This window comes from Lepisosteus oculatus, chromosome 3, assembly GCF_040954835.1.
Source record: "Lepisosteus oculatus isolate fLepOcu1 chromosome 3, fLepOcu1.hap2, whole genome shotgun sequence".
NCBI classification, from domain to species: Eukaryota; Metazoa; Chordata; class Actinopteri; order Semionotiformes; family Lepisosteidae; genus Lepisosteus; species Lepisosteus oculatus.
Window position 1 is genome coordinate 2949663 of NC_090698.1, and position 20529 is coordinate 2970191.

A 20529-nucleotide genomic window follows, 5' to 3' on the forward strand; every position below is an offset into this window, starting at 1 on the left:
AATATTAAGCGTGTGACACCATTTTCTTTCTTTAACTGTCACCAGCAACTACTGCTTCTAAAATGTCTTAGCCAATATGTTTGCCCTTCCGAACACCTGCATCTTGTTAATTTTTCAAACAAGTTCGCTTTTTGCTGTCCCTTTCAAAATTAAAGAGTGCCCCTTCCAAGCAAACATGCAGTAAGGTCTGTCAGTCATTTCTTTGTTCATTATATGCTTGTTACTTGGTAACAAAAGCATATCACTCATAAACAATGTGATGCACATTTTCAACAAAAGGATACTTTTTTCATATGTTTTTGTCACTGTGTAGTTATAATCGTTGACAATTAAGGAGTGAAAGTGTTTGCCTATTATTACCCATTATGGTAACTTGAAGTGTCTGCTCTAGGCTGGGGAAAGATTAAAAGCAGAACAGCGTGTGCAATTTTGTCAGGAGCAGCCAGGACAGAGCTTTGTTTTCTGCTGTAAAGCAAATTCGACTGCCTCCATTTCTGTGGATCTGTTAGGTGTAGTAGTCCTTGAAGAATGATTGACTGGTATGAGGGCCACCTGGGGAAATGAATAGACTCACCTGCTCAGTGGAAGACAATGGGAGCTTGACCTGAAGAGCACTCTGCAGGCTTCCAACACTGCCCACGACCAGAACAATGCCCGGATCTCATTCCTTCTGGAGGCTGGCTGAACAGGTGTACCTGCGCTTCTGTCCCAAGACCTTCTGCGTTGCAGGCTCAGCTGAAAGTGACCGGAAAAGAACAGGGCTGCGAAGACCCGCGTGCTGAACGAACTGCTGAGGGGAAATACTGAGGAAACGACAAAGGTTGCCATCTGCCCAGTCACAGGTGTGACAGTGGAACACACCTCCCACTGCACTCCCCACTCCGTGCGTGGGAATGAGCAGCTTCCACACCTGAGGCTAATCAGGGCTGCGCTTTCAGATCCCCGCGCGCCCGCAGACGGCGCTCAAGCTGGGAACCGAATGTGTTCGCAAGCCGGCTAAGCAACTGATTGCTCCCATCTACAAGAGGATGTATTCTCCTCGTTCGAAAAGGATTCTCTCAACCGGAGAACAGTCACCTCCGCAGACGCACACCGCACAGGAATAAGAGGCGCTCTGCCGGTGCTCAGGCAGCACCCCATTGAATCCGACTCTATCACACAGGCCTTATCTAATGCCAGCGCGCTGAGGTAGAGGGGTTCGAATAACCGCAGGCTCGGCCCGAGGCGCAAACAAGACAAAGCCTCCCACGATTCCATACAAAAGTTAAAACAACGGAAATGGACAGAACAACAAAAAATAGTAACTTATGACCATATTAGAGGAAGATCTGAAGACCTTCTTCAGTGATACATCAACACAATACAAGTAGAATGTGTCCATTCTATGCACACCTGTTCCAAGACAGCCATGATCCTGGCAAAACTGTCTGGCATGGACATGCAAGGTGATGCAGATTTATAGGATTCCCAATACACCCACCTGGAGAGGTAGGAGCAGAATGGACAGGTGAATGTGTTAAAGGACAGACAGAAAGACATGTTCACTCTTGCACTGTGAAAGGCACAGTGACGGTATGAAGTCGGAGGATGAGCTATTGACCAGATGCTGAATTGTTAATATACAGGCGAATGGCTAATCAGATGCAGAATGGCTAATCAGATGGTAAACAGGCAATGGGTCAAGTGCACGTAAAACTAATGGAGTGCAATCACTCATAAGGGTCTAGGGGTAGCACTGGGGTAGAGCACAGGAGAGAGAGATGGCTCTGCATTGCTACACAAACACACAGCACACCTTGCGTTCTGTCTTCTCAGACCTGTGATCTGTGAGGCACCAGGACAGCCGGAATAAAGATTTCTTTTATTGATTCATTGAGCTTAGATGCCGTTTTGCCTGTTTTGTGGCTTTGTCAGCACAAATCAATACCCTTCCTCTTCCCAACCTGTAAATGAGGGATCTCAGAGATATTCAATGAATATTTCATGTCACGTTAATTTCCATGGCATCCACATTTCACTCTGATAACCACTAAGAGCAATTTCTGAAATCAAGCTTTGCATCTATTGAGATTATTTTTATGCATAATTTAATCCTGAGGTAAAAAAAAAAATCCTTCTTAGTTTTGAAGCAGTTAAAACAATTTGAATGCAGGCAGGAAAAAAAAATCCTGGTTTCATGCATTTATGTTTTTGACAGCCAGTATAAACTCCAGAGATAAATTGAAATAAATGCTTTGCCCTGTTGATTAATTTTCCATTTCAAACTTAATTAGGATGATTAATCTCAAGATTTGCTTCACATTTACTCCATTAGCCTTAAAAAGCCATTTCCACTTTATGTCACCTAATAAAAGCCACAATAAAATGAAGACCAGACCTGGGTCTGGAGAGCCACAGTCCAGCAGGTCTTTTACTGTAGATCACCAGTGAGTTTAGATCATTTTATTAATTTAACTCAATTTAGTCAGGAATGGCCAACTGTGGCCCCTCAGAACTATAGCGTGTTGGTATTTTCATTTCAAATGGTTAAAAATGATGATTTAAGATGGCCCATATAGTGCCGGACCTTGGTGCTCCAGGACCAGGGCAGGGCTGGCAGCAGGGTGGAGGGGTGGTATGGAAAATAAAAAGCAAAAACAAGGCGTGATTCCACATGTATGATACAGTGGAAACGCTGAGGAAAGAGAGAGGACTGGGAACAGGAAGTACGTCTTTACACCAACAGCAGCAATGGCGGGTGTCAGGAAGACATCGCCGGGCCGTGTTGCTGAAGCCCGTTCCTGAACTGTGGCGCATCAGCGGGCAAACAAGATCGACCGAGTGACCTCCGCTCACCCGAGTGACCTCTGTTTCTCTGAATGACGAAAGCTTTCCTGTGCTTAAAACAAGGCGTGACAGCTTCGTTTCTCTGCTTGTTTCGTGCCTTGCTCTCAATGATCTTCCTGTGACTAGGTAGGGCAGCCATTCATTTCCCATTTCCATCCATGCCGGGGGCTATTTCCTTAAATCCCTCTTTTCCTTCTACCTTCTGCAAGCAGTATCGGCATCACGCGCTTCTCCTCTCTTACAGAGAGCAAACCCCTGGAGAGCAAGTAACGAGCAAGAGGAAAGATACAGATGCCGAAAAGCAGCAGGCCCCTCTCCTGTGTTCCTCACTTCATTTGTCTTTACAAAGTATTTATTTTCATTGCGCTCAGGACTGCCTGATGGGATGTTTGCGGACGTTTTGGAAAAGAAATACTCCTCTGTGATGCTCAGGAGAGCTATAACCACCCCCCCCCCAAAAAATAAATTACAGAACTTCGATGCTGCGTTTAAATTCAGACATAAAGCAAAAACAGAATAAGTGCATTCTAGCGTAGCTTCGTAGGGACAGGCTGTCTGTTCTCCCCTGCGTTTGCAGAGCCCTGGGAGTCCTGGGAGATTTGTAACACCTGTCTGCAGTTGCAGTTCTCTACAGGTCGGCATTCTCACCCCTGCCTCTGTTCTAATCAGGCGGCCCTGCGGACAGAGGCTGGCTGAGAGAACGGTGGGGGTCGGCCCCCCCATGAGGAGCTGCGCTGTGAGCCGGTGAGCAACCTCTTTCACAAGCGCGTGATTCACTTTCCAGCCTGTGCTCGCACCCTGGGTTCTGCATGCAACGAAATACTCCAGGTTGGCAGAAGGACCCTGGACTCCCACCTGCGCCTTGTCCGATCTCAAGCAAGATGTAGCACAGAGCACAGACAGGCCAGTAGGGCTCGCTCAGACAAGGATACCTCAATGCGTTTTGATGTAGCCATCAGGTGAACAGCTTTCTGCCTCTGCGTGATTCAGTGGTTCAGTCATTTCTTGCCTGGAAATACCTAGGAGCCCACCGTTACTCCAAACAGGCTCTTGACCGCATGTGCTGCCCATTCTTGTGTGCGCTTTGCCAGTTTATAAACCAGAGCTGCTGGATTACGTAAGACTTGCCCGACATAAAGTTAATTTAGATAAAAAACCTCCCATGGACCCCGCAATACGATTTCAAGCATACGGAAAGCTGACGTTAGACAGGTAAGGAAACCCGCAGTGTTCTGTGTTCCTCCCAGGGATGTGTCGCCACATTTGCTCCAGCCCGCCTGCTTTCGACGTGCGCGCTGTCCTCCAACTCCTGCCCCATTGAAAGAGATAAGGAAACACAACCCAGAAACGATTTTCTCCACCTCAACGGCGGAGGGCCCAATTATAAAAAAGAAATGTCAAGGCTGTCGCGACCGAGACGGATGACGGGGAGCCGGGCCGCACGAGACGCTCGAGGAAGTGCGAACGAGTAATGAGCTCCCCCTACGGGGCCACGCGGCAGGTTCCGACGCCTCGGCGACTTCATTACTTAATCGTTTAATTAAAGCCGGCGAGCCGGTGAGCGGGCGGGGCCCCCTGATGAGCAGGCGCGGGCGGCCGCGGTGGAGGCTGGGGGCGTGGGGGCCGCGGAAGGCGCATTACGGGGGGCTTCCTCTAGGGGGCGCTCAGCGGTCTGCAGCCAGAGCCGGGCCGCGAGAAAACTGTGAAAACGGATTACAAACACGGGAGGATTAGAAGGGGGGAAAAATGGGCAAATCCTGAGTGGTAACCGTCAACGAATGAACAGAAATAATGGCTTTTATTTCCCCGTTGGAAAGGGCAGGGCAGGGATGAAACAATCGTTTTGAAAGTGGTTTTATGACTCAGGCTCTCCTTCCCGGAGACGCTGTGGTAAAGGGTGGTGAGGGGGGGCAGCTTGAACACAGAGCTTGGAGAAGATGAAACACAGCTTGGGAAAGTAAGAGAGAAAATGGAGAAAAGAGCTTCTATACAGTCTTCAGCGCTCAAAGGACCCCGATGAGTTTTATATAGGTGCTCGAAGTGAACATTTCCTGCAGTATAGAACCCCAAGAGAGCAGCAGGTAGTGCCTTCAGACCAGGTTAGGCCCGATGACAGTGCTTAAGGGCAACTAGTCGCCATGACAACAGCCTTTAACTAGTTAACTAGCGATTAACAGGTTTCCATGACATACTGTAGCTACAAACGTGGTGACCTTTATACTGCATGTCAAGCTGGGTGAGGGCCACCTACCCTCTATCTGTTTTCACCAGAGGCACTGGTCTCTCATCACCAGTGAGTGATTCAAACATCACATCAAACAGAGCTTTTGCTTAATACATAAGCTCATTAAAAAACACAGTTTGTAATTTGTGCCCTGGACCTGTTCTATTCTCTCACCCACCTTTGAGCTATTCTCCTTACCCAACTGGGCTGCAAAAGCACATATTTACCTCTGCAGGTCAGCTATACCTACAGCAGCAGAAGAGGCCCTGTTAAATAAAAACTGTATCAAAAGGTCTCTGTCCTGCCACCATCACGTTTGCAGAAACCTGTAGATTGTGCTAATACAAGCTGCGGGAAACTGTGGAAAATTCACCTCCTCTTGATGCCAGCGGCTTTGTGACAGAATCTCCTGATTCTCAGTTTGTCCCAATGATGTGAAACAGTGCTTGAACTGTCCAGCGTATAAAAGGCCAGCCTCTCTGAGCTGAGCACAGCAGTATTCCTTCGTTTTCTGCACTTTGGTTTTCGTTTCCAAATACAAAACCTCCTGAAGCTAAACAAAAGCCCAGGGAAATGTGACACATCTGTCCTTTTGCTCGTTGTTAATAATGACACTTGTCTCACAAACTTGTTGTCTTGACATTTAGACAGCCTGGAATCTGGGAGTCCAGAATCCCGCATGAGGAGGCTTTTGGAGACTGTCTGGACCCTGTCGGTGAGTACGAGCAAACAGCAAGCACCCAGAAGCCCTCACACCTTTTTGGAAGGGCAAGATGGCATCTCCATCAGGTCACCTCATCCAACGTACAGCCCGGTGTGCCACTGTTTGACTGATACAGTGCACCATTGCAATTAAAAAAATGCACGTTACCATTATATTAAACAGTGCAATTTACAGTGTTCTGCTGGTGTCTGGGAGAAAAACACTCAAAGCCAATTCTCTCTGAGCTAGGGGTGGAATGTTCTTCTAACAGGTCAGACCAGCTCCCTCGGTTACTTGCCTTTTAAAAGGTGTGTGTGTACTGTAGTGTTTGTCTTGCGCCCTGCAAAGCACTGCTGTCCCATCCAGAGCTCTGTGCTGCTGCGACCCTTGTGCTTCCGGGACGGTATACCGTACAGAAGCAGGATCAATCAGGAAGCTGCACCCCTGGCTTGATTGCTTCCTCTTGCTGATGCCAATTATCGGCATCAGAAATGCCAGAGCCACAGCAGGGAGAGCTGGGAAAAAGGTCATGCCAGGTGGGACTGTCTGTGTGCCATGTCAGCTCCATTCTTGTGCTTCGCCCCTCTCCATGAGAAATGCCGATGAACACGTCTGATCAGAATAATTGCAGATTTTTCTCAATATGGTGTGCATAGCGTGTTCAGCCCATTTTGTTTTGAGTTCCGTGCATTTGACAGACATGCTGGAGAACTGTGCACAGAAGGCACAGAACACGCAGCCTGGCTGGGGCTGACACAGCAAGAGGGAGGGGAGATCTGTCAAGGGCCTTCAAAGTGTAGTACATGGAGTGGATGTGGCACGCTGATCAGCACTAGTTCACGTGCACCCTATAAATAAATGATCAGAGAGAAGAGGCTCTCCTTATCTGAGACCAACGAGCAGCCCACTACATAATACAGAGAGACAGGAAGCACGATGAGTCGCCTGCGACCTCAGCAGAGATCCATTAAAACTCCATCAATGTAACCCAAACCCTGCAGAGGAAAGTGCGTGAAACAAGAGTAAATAAATATAGAAATGAACGATTTGATACATCAGCACATGCATATCCTCATCTAAGATTTCAGCTACAATATAAATTCGATGTGGTTCTTCCAAAAAGAAAATCCACACCCAGCTCATGCATTTCAGCGCACATGCACATACACACAGACAGAAAGAAAAATAATGCACTTTAATTCAATCTCAGCCATTTAAAGAAACCCTGCCTCCTCATGCTCTTTCCAAGATTTTATCTGATTGACTTTACTAAGGTGCCGACATGAAAGATCTGGGTGAGTGTTTTACTCCCAGAGTGTTTTACAGCACAGAGGGTGAGAGCTTTACTCCAGCACAGGGAGTCAGTGATTTACTCCAGAGCAGGGAGTGAGTGATTTACTCCAGAGCAGGGAGTGAGTGATTTACTCCAGAGCAGGGAGTGAGTGCTTTACTCCAGAGCAGGGAGTGAGTGCTTTACTCCAGAGCAGGGAGTGAGTGATTTACTCCAGAGCAGGGAGTGAGTGATTTACTCCAGAGCAGGGAGTGAGTGCTTTACTCCAGCACAGGGAGTGAGTGATTTACTCCAGCACAGAGAGTGAGTGATTTACTCCAGAGCAGGGAGTGAGTGATTTACTCCAGAGCAGGGAGTGAGTGATTTACTCCAGAGCAGGGAGTCAGTGATTTACTCCAGAGCAGGGAGTGAGTGATTTACTCCAGAGCAGGGAGTGAGTGATTTACTCCAGAGCAGGGAGTGAGTGATTTACTCCAGAGCAGGGAGTCAGTGATTTACTCCAGCACAGGGAGTGAGTGATTTACTCCAGAGCAGGGAGTCAGTGATTTACTCCAGCACAGGGAGTGAGTGATTTACTCCAGAGCAGGGAGTGAGTGATTTACTCCAGAGCAGGGAGTCAGTGATTTACTCCAGCACAGGGAGTGAGTGCTTTACTCCGGCACAGGGAGTGAGTGCTTTACTCCAGCACAGGGAGTGAGTGCTTTACTCCAGCACAGGGAGTGAGTGATTTACTCCAGAGCAGGGAGTGAGTGATTTACTCCAGAGCAGGGAGTGAGTGCTTTACTCCAGCACAGGGAGTGAGTGCTTTACTCCAGCACAGGGAGTCAGTGATTTACTCCAGAGCAGGGAGTGAGTGATTTACTCCAGAGCAGGGAGTGAGTGATTTACTCCAGAGCAGGGAGTGAGTGCTTTACTCCAGCACAGGGAGTGAGTGATTTCCTCCAGCGCAGGGGGTGAGAGGTTTACTCCAGAGCAGGGAGTGAGTGATTTACTCCAGAGCAGGGAGTGAGAGCTTTACTCCAGAGCAGGGAGTGAGTGATTTACTCCAGAGCAGGGAGTGAGTGCTTTACTCCAGCACAGGGGATGAATGAGTGCTTTACTCCAGCACAGGGAGTGAGTGATTTACTCCAGCACTGGGGATGAATGAATGCTTTACTCCAGCACAGGGAGTGAGTGCTTTACTCCAGCACAGGGAGTGAGTGCTTTACTCCAGCACAGGGAGTGAGTGATTTACTCCAGAGCAGGGAGTGAGTGCTTTAATCCAGAGCAAGGTGTGATTGCTTTACTGCAGCACTCACTCCCTGTGCTGGAGTAAAGCAAGGAGTGCGTGCTTCAGTCCAGAGCAGACAGTGCTTGCAATATTCTAGAGCAGGCAGAGCAACATCTTGTTTCAGCTCAGAGGGGAAATTCTGCAGAAAATCTGGAATTGTACTCAAAGCCGACCACAGCATGCAAACACACTCATGGCATTTAAGGACTGTGCCTATGAATTTATAGCATAAGCAATAAATAAAAGCACAATCTATTACCACCTGTCACATTATTGAGGCCAACTGTGCCTGCAGGGGACTTACAGCAGCCTGAGACTATGTTTTGTGTTGAATTTACTTCAAGATAAAAGGTAAAATAATAAGTGAAATACCCTTTCTAACATTTTTCTTTGTTTAGTAATATTCAGCTCACATACTAGACGAAACAAAAACCAAATGAAAGTGAAGAGATTCTTGGCCTGAGAACAGGAGACACTTTACACCAAGAAGTGTGGGTGTGTGGTACAAAGAGTGAAGACATTTTGTGGACCTCTTCAAGGGACTTATTTATATGCTAATTAGCCATTGCATGAGCTCAGCACTCATTAAACATCCCACTCTGTCTCTTTCAAGAGAAAATGTAGAAGAAATGTTACCAGGCATAGCAGAAAGATATTGGGATTGACTTCCAATGAAACAATACTTGGCTATGCAATGTGAACAGAGAAGAATCTGGCATCTTGACAGATGTATTTATAAAATGAACTAGGTGGGATCCCCTGACTACAAGATGCTTGTGGAAACTATTAGAAGAGAAAATCCAGACGTTGTGATCCCTAACATAGAACCTTTGTCTCAAGTTATCTATTTTATAGTCAAGCAGCAATTCCAGTTTCAAATGCGCAGGATTTGGTAGCTGAAATCCCAGTAGGATCTCCGGCATGCTCTGTCAAAACCTTCAATCTCCACAAGCTGTCGCGCCCATCAATCACACAGACCACAGCAAATTTAAAGAGATTTCCAAAACACAATGGAAACGCTTGTCTTTCATCCGGCCACTGAACTACACGATATGGAAAATTGATTTGAAAATAGCATCGTGTGATTCCAGGGAAACAGAGCTGATTGCCTTCATATTTATCAAACCTGGAGTTTTATCTCCCCTTGCTGTTAAATAGAAATCATGCTCCCCTTGTCTTGAGAGCTTGTTTGCAGATATTCTTAGCAAGCAGCTTCTTTAGAAACCGCAGGCTACTCATCTGATGCGTCCTAATTAGGAACGGGCAGCTCCCTGGGGAAATACAGATACAGAAACACACCGAGCACCAGCACTGCTAAAGATCTGGAAAAGGGAAGCCTGTGAATAACACTTCACTCTCACTCACTGCAGAGGCAGCTATTCTGAGCTCTGAACTCGCCGGCACGTCCGTGTGGTGTTCTTCTAGCCTGGGATCAAAAACTGCACAGCCTTCCAAATCGTGACGCAGAAGACAACGTAAAGCACAAACAGAGCCTACCGAATACCTCTCGCCATGCCACGCACAGACACGACATGCTCCACACGAGCTGTGCAGATTCGGCCAGGTTTTGCTTTTGGTCTCACTTTCTCAAAATGTTAGAGATGTGTTGGTTTTCTTATGGCTCTACCAAAATTCTGTCGTATTGGTTTTGAATCAGGCTTCTGACAGTAGTTTTATGTGTGTGCTGTATATGCACTACCTGAGGACAAAAAGGTATTGCTGATCTGGAATCAGTCCAGTCCAGAGAGGAGCCACCAACACATTCCCAGGCTTAAAGGAGTGTCTTGCTCTGACAGACACCAGGAACTGAATCATTTTAGTCTTAAAAACCCTCAGAACCACTGTCAAGGTCAGCTGGGTGGGCTTCTTCAGAATGAACAGTCAAATACGGAACCTGTGGGGAAGTGCATTAAAAACTGCGAACAGGAGGGACTCCTTTACTCAAAGGATGGTGGGAATGTGTGGAAGCTGCCCAGCCACGTCTGTGAACAGGATACTTTGGCTTCATTCACAAAAAAACTGCTGGGGTCAATAAACTAACTGCAAAACTACTAATTATGAATGGCCTCCTGTCCTTTGCAATCTAAGGGATTTTGTACCAAGACACATTTTTTTGCATCATATGGAAGTCCCTTACAACATTACAGGCACTGAAAACTCCTTTTTTTTAAAAAACACATCTACTGTTGCACAACATCATACTCACATACAGGAATGCCAGTGCAACTGATCCTGCTTGGCTCAGCACGGAGAGAGCACTCATTCTGCCGGAATACATGTCAAGGGAATGATGTAGTTCCTTCTTCCATAAACGGGCAAGTTTGAGAAGAAACATCATGCATCTTTGTTTGGTAAATGTTAGTCAAGATACAGTAGGTTCATCTTAATGCTCATCAGTATATTTCGGGTGGCTGGATTGTGTTCCAGATCTGTATCAAACTCAAACATTCATCCATCAAGCCGTTTGTCTGTCCACCTGTTCATCTTTCTCTCCTCTGGTCATCCATTCCTTTGTGTAATGAACTGTCCACCCAGCCACTCGCTCATCTATCAGTTAATGAATCATCTTTCCTTATTTGCTTCTCACCCTGCTTCTCAACACCTAGTTCTTATCTTGCAGTCTGAGTCCCTGTCCCAGTGTGTCCAGTGCCCTGAGAGAAGAGTGCATGTGGAGACTGTCCCCGTGATACAGAGAGCTGCACACCTTTCTTCTGGCACTCAGCTAAGAGAGCCACCATGGCAACAGCACAGCAAGCCATCAGGACACCTGGTCCCAGGTGCGAGAGAGAGCACGCGGTTGGGAAAGTCATTTGTTACACTGCTAATCTAGTTTTTCAGAATGACCTTGAAAGTAGGTCTCTCTCTGCAAAATCGGCCCTGTAAATTTAGTTATGTAATTAACTGTGAGTCTACAGTACTGTAGCTACAGTAACTGCGTTTTTGAGGGCACTTTGTCTGTTTTTACCACAGGAGAAATAATTCAATCCCTTGATTGATGAAAGAGTTAAAGCTCTTAAAAAGCCTCTCTTATCTATACGGGTGGCTGCTGCAGAGCTAGTGATTCATGTCCAGTTATGACACTATCTTTGATGCATATTACATGGAGCACCGCTCTGATATGGGCTGCAGCCATGTGTTACAGCTGTGTGCTGGAGAGCAACACACCATGAAGTCCAAAAGGCAAAATGAAGGCTTTTGAAAAGCATTCCTTAACCTCTCGTGAGCAATACATACATCTTACAGTTCTGAATTCTGATCAGCTGTGGCTTCCTATTCTTCTTTGTCTTTGAGTCCAGTCTTACTTTCAGTCATCCTGGCAGTCGCCGACACTGGCTGTCAGATTTCTAGAAACATGGGCAGAAGATCACATACATTCAAGCTTGCTTTTCCTTTCCTCTCTTCAGATAATGACAGTTTGAAACAATGTATCAGCCTCTCAGCCTCCATTTTCATAGAGTGAGTAATCAGTTACCCAGCACCACACCCTGGATCCAATGTACATGTAAAGGATATCAATTTCTGTACGCAGGGTGTCTATCCCTATTTATCCTTCATGTGACTGTCACACAAATAGCACGGACACACATACCTGGATGCATATATCGACGGGGAGTAAAACCATCACCACAGACCGCAGTGCACACTCAAGCACACCAGATCGGTTCTCGGGTGGCCATCCAGAGTGGTTGCACGTATGGAAGGTCAGGACACAGCTGCAGAGTGCTGTTCAGGCTGCTCTGTCACTGTCTGGGGGAACACGCCCCCATGATCCCACTGCTGTGTCCCAGTTTTAACACAGCTCTCACAATGTGATCTCAATAGGACAGCTTAGTGTATAAGATAATGTGTATAGCTTGCAACCTGTGCATCAAATAAAAACAGAGAAGAGGAAGCCATTCGTCATCCGTCCAGCTGTCAACCTCGTGGGAATGCCAGAGGACATTCAGCAGTGGGCAAGGAAGCTCTCTCTGCCTGAGCCTCCCCCCAGCTCATCACACTGCACCTGAAAGCATAACAGGCCTGTGCACCTCCAGCAGAGCTCGTTCAGACACGGTGACGTCATCGCCCTCCCTGCGCGTAGCAGGGACCTCAGCCGCCTGGGCTGGGGGAGGGAGGTCTCCTTTAGCTCACTCGGCTGGTTCCCTGTTGCGTTACGCCAGAGACCCGGGTTCGCGCCCAGGTGTTGCGAGACGAACCGGCGGGGTGGAGCGGCGAGGGCACGAGCCCGCGTGGAACCGCGATGGTCACACCTCCACACATTATATGGAACCATAAGGCAGGACTAAGAGAGAAATCAGCAGGATTCGGGCAGGAAATCATGTACAGGTCAGAAAAAAGAAAACCTCCCTTCAGACCCTGACGGATTTTGTGCAGATCTCTATGTAATCCTGTGGGGTGGTTAAGAAAACCAGAAATCAGTTAATTAAAAACATTCTGGAGGCACGTCAGGTGTCAAATACTGAAGGGTTTATAAACAGGGGAGTCTGCACAAACTGTGCTCAGCTCTGCAGGATCAGCTTGCTTGAGGTGGAGAACGGCCTGTTGTGCTGCCATGAGCAGGACCATCAGGCTCTGCGCAGGCTCTCCCGGCTGCAAAACCAAAACTGACAGCGCCCCGCCCCCAGCCCCCACCAGGCGTTTTTCTAAGTGAAGCAGCAGAAGTGAGGCACTGGGACAACTGATCCAGAAACAAGTGGGAAAGGAAAAGTTCTAGTGGAAGGCCTGACTGATCTCAGAGGAGTGCTGTTTGGCTCTGGGAGTGGGCGGGGGCAAAGGGGCAATTAATTGGGGTGCCTCAGGGCGCCCACGATGGGCTCAGCACTCCCCGCTGCAGCCCCCCTCCTCCCTCGGCACTGCGACCTCCTCTGCAGCCTAGCGTTGGGGAACAGCAATGTGCTCCTGCATTATTTACATATCCACACAATGTGGACGGGCTGCTGCTGTGTTCTATTATGCAAAGGCTCTCTCTTCATTCATTATTCACTGGTGTTTTCCCTCTAAAACGCTTGAAATAGGATGGAGTGCCCCAGGAGAGGGGGGACTGCCAGGCTCACCCCCCTTCTGCCCCGCAGTGTGAGCCTCGTGCTGGTGACCTCCGTGGCTGTAGGCCTGCTACACCCCAGGGGCGAGGCAGCGCACGGCACTCCTGCGACAGCACAGAGGGGCCGGCCCCACTTCCCTATTGAGAGCCGCACACAAATAAGACCCTGGGTCTTCAGTATGTAAGCAGTGGGGGTGACCGGAACAGGATAGTAGCATTGCATAGGATATGATTCTGAAGTATCAGAGACACAATCTCACTCCTATAAAAGGATCGTTTGCTGCTGACAGCTACTTACTGTACCTGCACGTTCCACTGCTTTTCAACCCGGGCACTGAGCACTGTTTCAGCCAGGCAAGGTTCCAGCTCCATGAGCCCAGTCTCTCTAGTCATGTGACTGGGGGGTTCCTATTATTCTGGCCCACTGATTAAGAAAAGATCTACCTCCAGGGTCGGTCAGAGCCGCGAAACGAAATTAAGACAAACTGCTTGGTGCATTAAAAAATGAATATGGCTACCAATCTACCTTTACACACCAGACACAGATGCAATCAAGGCTGCAAAACCTGGCTCTGCAAGAGTAACTCTTCTTGCATGCAACAACCCAATTAATGGAATAAAGACAGAATGCTATGGTTTTAAGAGTTGGTGAAACATCAAACCAGTCGCAAAACTTAAACCTTCTCAAGCATCTTTGGATGGCAGAGTGCCACCCTCAAAGACTAAAGCAGACATTACAAAGAGAGATGGATCGTTTTCCAAATAAATGCCCACATCTATGAAAAAATTCCACTTGGCATGGAGACAAAGCTAACAGAGGCACTCGAATAAAGAACCCGAAACATTCCTATTCCATCAACCTGAAAGACATAATTCATTTATCAGCGGAGACAGCATAGAGCCAGGGCCTGCATTCCTCCATTACCAGCAAAGCTATTAATAAGCTGGGGCTCTGACATTAAATCAAAGGGAAGGTTATTTAAAAAAACAAAGGTCATATAATATAAATGTTCTGTTTATCGAACATTTATGGAAGATCGCTTGAAGGCACTCCTTAACACTTACAAAACTCTGAAAACCCAATGAAGCACAAGACAGTAATAAGCAGGTAGTAACTGTTCCCCTGTTCCATCCCAAATGTCAAACAGCCAGGCTGTCCTTACCTGTGAAATGAAACTTTCCTATTTCTTCACATTGGCTGAGCTCCTCAATGTTTTAACTGCTCATTAAATGTTAAAGTTCAGGTTTGTTAATCAACAACCTTGATGCAGTCACATTAGTGCTGCTAAGACAAGCTCCAGATTAGTAGCCTTTGATTTCTTGATATGCAAGAGGGAACTACAGTATGTGAATCGACTGAATCAAGCCTTTTCTTTACCAGCATTTTGTATTTTTTTGTCCAGTTTGGACACAGCAGCTGTACTGCATGAGGAGAATGAGAAAGTGCTTCCTTCTCTGTCCTGCTCACCTACATGTGAGGAACAGAGCCTGGCTCTGTCAGTTAGTGCCGACTTGGGGAGTGGCATTTCTCTCCCTGATGTCTCTGCAAGCCTGCATCAGGGAACTTACAAGAGTCATTGCTTTTCGAAGACAGGGGCATCAACTCTGTGCAACGAATCCCTGCTCTACCCCTGCTGTGCACAATCAGCTAGTGACATGATGGACCGTGTAAGGCCTGGGCTCACAGTGAGAGTGTTTACCGGTGTCATTCCCTAACTGGCCATTTACCACAACACGAACTTCTTCAAGAAAAGGTAACTGTGTGATGGAAATAACATCATGACACTTTGCAATCAGCATCCCTTGAGCTTGTCACTGTTCAGAGAACAAACAATCATCCGATAACCAGACAGGACTAGAGACCTCTTACAGCAGGGGTGCCCAACCAGACGATCGATCGCAAGAATGTTTGGCAAAAAATAAATGGGCTTTTTGACTATTTACTTTTTTTCGATAGCGTAAAAATTCATTCAGATCTGTGCATGTAACGTCATATGTTTTACTGGCCTTGTGTGTGTTTAACCCTTGTCGAATGGGTTGTAAAAGTCTCTTCCCTGAGTGCTGGCTGACACTGGAAAAAAGGCTACAGGAGCTCCGTAAATAGTGTTGTGTGTGCGACCCAAGAACGGTCCCTTGGTTATTGCCACACGCACCCCACATTCGCTACAGCGCGTAGTGGAGCGAAACAGACTGGCAGCAACTAATTTGCCAACAGTTTGATAAGTCTGATTGCCTATTTGATAATTGTAGTGTTTGAGCGAAAACGATGAAGCAAAGGGTTACTTACCCTTACCGCAAGGAATGGGAGCATGATTATTTTTTTGTACTTTCGCATCCAAATCTGCAATGCTAGCGTCGACGCGAACAAGAGAAATATAGAACAACATTTCAAAACTGCACACAAAACGTATGATGTGGACTTTCCCGCTAAGTAGAAAAAATAAAATATCTACTAGCAGCAGTCAGTTTTCACGAGGCCTAAACACAAGAGGGAAAGCGGCAATCATCGCATTGTTCCTTGTGAGCCACGTTCTGGCTAAACACAGTAATAAAAAAAGCGTTTGCTGAGGCTGCTGACTTTCTGTTTGGAGATTTCAAAAACAAACATTTTTGGAAAGGTTCAGACAGCTGTTGCCTAAAATCAGAGTTTCTCAAGTCGTCTAAACACGGTGAATATGCCCACCCAGTGGCTTCTGGATTTAGCAGTCCTCACAGACCTGACTGAACTGCTGAATGAGCTGAATGTCGAGCTGCAAGGACACAATAAAAATGTCATCGACATGATCAGCAGTGTCAACACGTTCAAAAAAAAAATTACAAGTGTTCTCAAGTGAGCTCCTCAGTGCCAATGCTCACATTAAGGTAGGATATTCTTTTTTTCTAAAATGGGGAACATTACTGGTTCACTGTAGCATGAGTCACTTGCTTTTATGTGTTGTCATTTTAGTGATGGGTATCGTTATTGTACCGTTGTGCCCACAGTCTGTTTTTCCTATATCAGAGCTTCACATTCACACTGGTAGATCACGCTGGACTGGCAAATGAAAAAGTAGATCTTACATGAAAAAGGTTGGGCACCCCTTACAGTATTACAGTCAGAGCACTGAAGGCGACCAAGGAATTTCAGAACAATACCCTTTCCAATCTCTCGAAGCTTTCAAAGATCAGAAACCATACAGTACCTCACATTCACAGCAGTGCTGTTTCGCAGAGTGCTGTAGGAGATATTTTTGGGCAACGTTCTCTTTTTGGAAAGAATTATCAATGAAGTGGCAAAGCAGCAGTTGTGGCTTGAAAAAAAAACACTTTTATTTTTGACAATGGATCTTGACAATCGAAGGATGAGTTATGAATGCATGCTGACTTCCACAGCTGAATTTGCACAGAAATATCTTATTTGAATTTTGATGACATTACATTTAACAGAAGAGGAGACAGAAGGAAATATTATGTTTTTGAAAATATGGCTGTATGTACAGTATAAGATCACTTTATTGGCCATATACAGTTTCTTGCATTTGGAATTCATCTTTTCCCAGCTTGCTCTCCATGAGATACACAGACACGGAGAGAAGCTTGGGGTCAGAGCGCAGGGTCAGCCATTGTACAGCACCCCTGGAGCAGCTGGGGTTAAGGGCCTTGCTGAGGGGCCCAACAGCGTAGGACCCCTCTGCCAGCTGTGGGATTTGGACCAGCAACCTTCCAGCCACAGGCGCAGATCCTAAGTCACAGTGTGTGGCCACTCCGGCCACCATATAGTAAGGAATGTACATCGTATCACTCACAAGTGGTTTAGTCTGAGCTGGCAAGATGAAGTGCCCTCGCAGAACATGAACCACAACATTCCCACAGGTCTTGTGTGCAGTGAAAACATGTACCACATGGGTAGATGCTGGATACAGCTTTTTTCAGAATAAATACAGTCCAACAGGCTTGGAGTTTTTCTGCGTTTTTCTGTCACTTTGCCATTATGTGGCACAGACGTTTTAAAAACACCACGTGCTCAGAGAAAAGAATTTGATGAATCAGCTTCACTGCCTGCATCCTTATCCTGTCATTTGCTGACTAATAGGGCTAAACCAATATCTCCTTCACAAGAGAGACCCCCAGGCCTGATTTATGTTCATGTATGCCAAAAAACCCGCATTTTCTTTGTGTTTTTTTAGATTATTTATTACTTTCAATTATCCAGTCCTTAGGAAGGCAATGAGCTGAAAACTTGTTCTCTTATCAAAAACATCCCAGATGTGTTTTTTAATAAGGCTCCCAATTATTTAAACCAGTAACACGATCACGGCGCAAGACTTTGAAGTATTTTTGGTCTCACAAGTCTTAAGAACATAAGAACAGTTACAAATTAGAGGAGAACACTCAGCCTGTCTGACCTGTTTCTTAATTAGGATTTCACAGATCCAAGGATCTCATCCATAGCCGAAGTATCCATACTGCACAGTCATCCTGCACTGATGAATCAGAAAAAATATTAGCAGTTTCTAAAAATTGCACATTTTAAAGTACTTTTAAACAATATAATCCACTTTTGCATAATTACTCAATAGCTCAATAGCTCAATTACTCAATAAGATAACCATCTTGTCATCGATCATCTGACACCAGGTGTTGGCTTATATATATTGCATTAAGAACATGAAAGCCCATCAATATGTAATCAGAGATTTCATGGAATTACTTATACTGTATACTTCGAAATTTTTAGAAATCCTGGGTGTCATGTTCAAGACTCCCGAAAACAAATAGGAATTTATTCTGTTTCCCAGTAAAGCAAGTGCAGCATTCTGATCAACAGAAATAACTGCAGATATAAAGTACATTCAATGTACAGGTATGCGTCACATATTCACACAAAGGGTTAGTCTGCAAGAGGAAAAAAAAGCAAAAACCCTGACTTTTCCGACCCAAATACTACCATTTCTGTTTTCTTAAGAAGGTTTCAATGGCGATCATAAATCTGCAATGGCACAATATCTGTCTAGATGTGGAGATGAAAATGCCAGTTAAATGCCAGCACTGACTAACCAGCACCAAAGCTAATGCCACTATCCCTTCCACGCGCACGGCAGGAACGCAGAGCACAGACAAGGTTGGGCGAAGGCACAGGAATCTATTTTAAGTCCCGCAACTGTGACAGGTCCTTGCTGTCTGAGCTGGACTGACACGCCCAGCCAGAGTCCCGAAGACACCCCTGGGCATGGCTGCAGGCGTCCCAGTGCCTTGCCTTACCTCTTGCACGTTTAAAAGCTCTTACTTCTGTGTGATCCAATCGTTTATATACTGTACTGTCACGTCTTCACAGCAGAACTAAGCAAAGTGAGACAGAAAAGCATAACCTATCAGAAAATGGTCAAATTGAGCAAATGCAAAGGATGGGCCAAGTGAAACTGGGAAAATTGTGAATTTCTGTGTGGTGCTCTTTCATTTTTTTCTTTCTTTAACACTGAAATAATCACATAGACCCTCCAGTTATGATAAGCAAAAAAAGTTTGCTGAAGTGACCGTGGCAACTGTGAAACATTCCTTTTTCTCAGTCAAATGTTGATCTAATGTAAATCAAATGCTGATCTAATGTAGATCAAATGTTGATCTACGATTTCCTGTGGAAATAATAAGTGAAATGAGAGACAGAGAGGTTCCCCGGTCCAGTGCGCTTAGAGGGACACCTGACGAAGATTCTGGCCGTGATTCAGAACTGTAAGCGATAGGCAGAGAAACCCCCTTTACAAAGAGGTAGGAAGGTGCAACATTATTAAGAAAAAGGAATTTCTCTGAAAAAACTGTGCCACTGTGAGCCCAGTAAGGCATAAGGTATCTCAGTGTACATTCTCACCAGTGTTTAAGAACTAAGTTAGTCAACTGTGTCAGATCTAGCTCTGACTGCAGCGAGCGCAGCCTGACTGTGAACTGGGCACTTCTGCATTCTGTACGACAGCCTGTGCATAACGCTAACGGGCGAGAATTTTAAATTATTGATTAAAACGGAAAAGCAGGATTTGGCTAGGTCAATAAAGCTGCGAGAACAAGCATTTGGTTTTAAATCAGATTCTGACAGACCACTGTTGTCTAAAAACAGACAGGCTTCGGCTAACTGCAGTGCCTCAAGCTCAGCTCAGGGATTTTTTGCCCCTTTTTTAAAGGCTTTAAAAACAAAGAACAACAACTTTTTGGAGTCACATTGTTGCGTTAAACACTTGCACAGGGACAGTGCCCTTTTACTTGCACTATCCAATCCAGCTGTCCTGCTCAGCTCGTAATTGCCTTATTCTGCTTGTTGTTGGCTTGACTAACTCCGTCCAACCACTGCTCCCAGTACTGCCGGTGCCACTGCTGGGGGAACAGTCTGTCTGCTGGTTGTCATTCTGACCGAGCTCTCAGTCTCCAGTGCTAATTGATAGCTTTAATTGATCTGCATGCTTATTTTCTTTTCACTTTTGGGTAACTTCTCTGTGCACTTCATGCAAAATCTTTCCAACAGTTTAAGCCTACAGAGCAATAAACTACTTCTCATCCACTTGCTCACACTTCCTTGTGTCTAAACAGGTCTTAACAGGTGCTCAGTTTACAATGAACAGACACAGGTGGGAATGAGTCAGATATCCCCATAATGAGCTTTTTTTCCCTTCTGCAAAGGTCCGACTGCTGGCAGGTAGATGGAAGAATGAGGGGATTTCCAAAACCCGGAATTGGTACAGTGTTCATAACAATTGTAAATCAAGTTCGACCTTTGAACTTGACAGGAGAAAGTGTCAGAAGACACATCGGTCACCCTGGAACAGAGCTGGGAACCGTTAGCCAAGATTGGGACCCTTTACAAAGGGGAGGCTTGCTGGTACAGTAGTTAGCGTTGCTGCCTTGCAGTGCTGGGACCCTGGGTTCAATTCCAGACCTGAGGTTCTATCCGTGTGGAGTTTGCATGTTCTCCCTGTGTTTGTGTGGGTTTCCTCCAGGTGCTCCAGTTTCCTCCCACTGTCCAAAGACATGCTGGTGGATTAATTGGCTTCTGGGAAAATTGGTCCTAGTGTATGTGTGTGTCCTGCGATGGACTGGTGTCCTGTCCAGGCTCTATCCTGCCTTGTGCCCATTGCTTGCCAGGAAAGGCTCTGGTGCCCCTATACCACTAAATTAGATGAAGCAGTTAGAAAACAGATGGATGTGTTTT

General features: G+C 46.1%; 1 long non-coding RNA gene across 2 annotated transcripts in view; it reads right to left on the reverse strand.

The window, feature by feature from the left end:
• The window catches only part of LOC138237890 (uncharacterized), a 37885-nt gene that overhangs the window by 3627 nt on the left and 13729 nt on the right, over nt 1-20529 (reverse strand). Inside the window, exons 3-4 of one of the 2 annotated variants that reach the window (XR_011189213.1) lie at nt 11549-11658; nt 8276-11081 (exon numbers count right to left, since the gene is read on the reverse strand). This is a non-coding gene — a long non-coding RNA (uncharacterized lncRNA). Of the gene's footprint in view, nt 1-574; nt 736-8275; nt 11082-11548; nt 11659-20529 lie in introns of those variants that run through there. The other variant, XR_011189212.1, reaches the window with a different exon arrangement.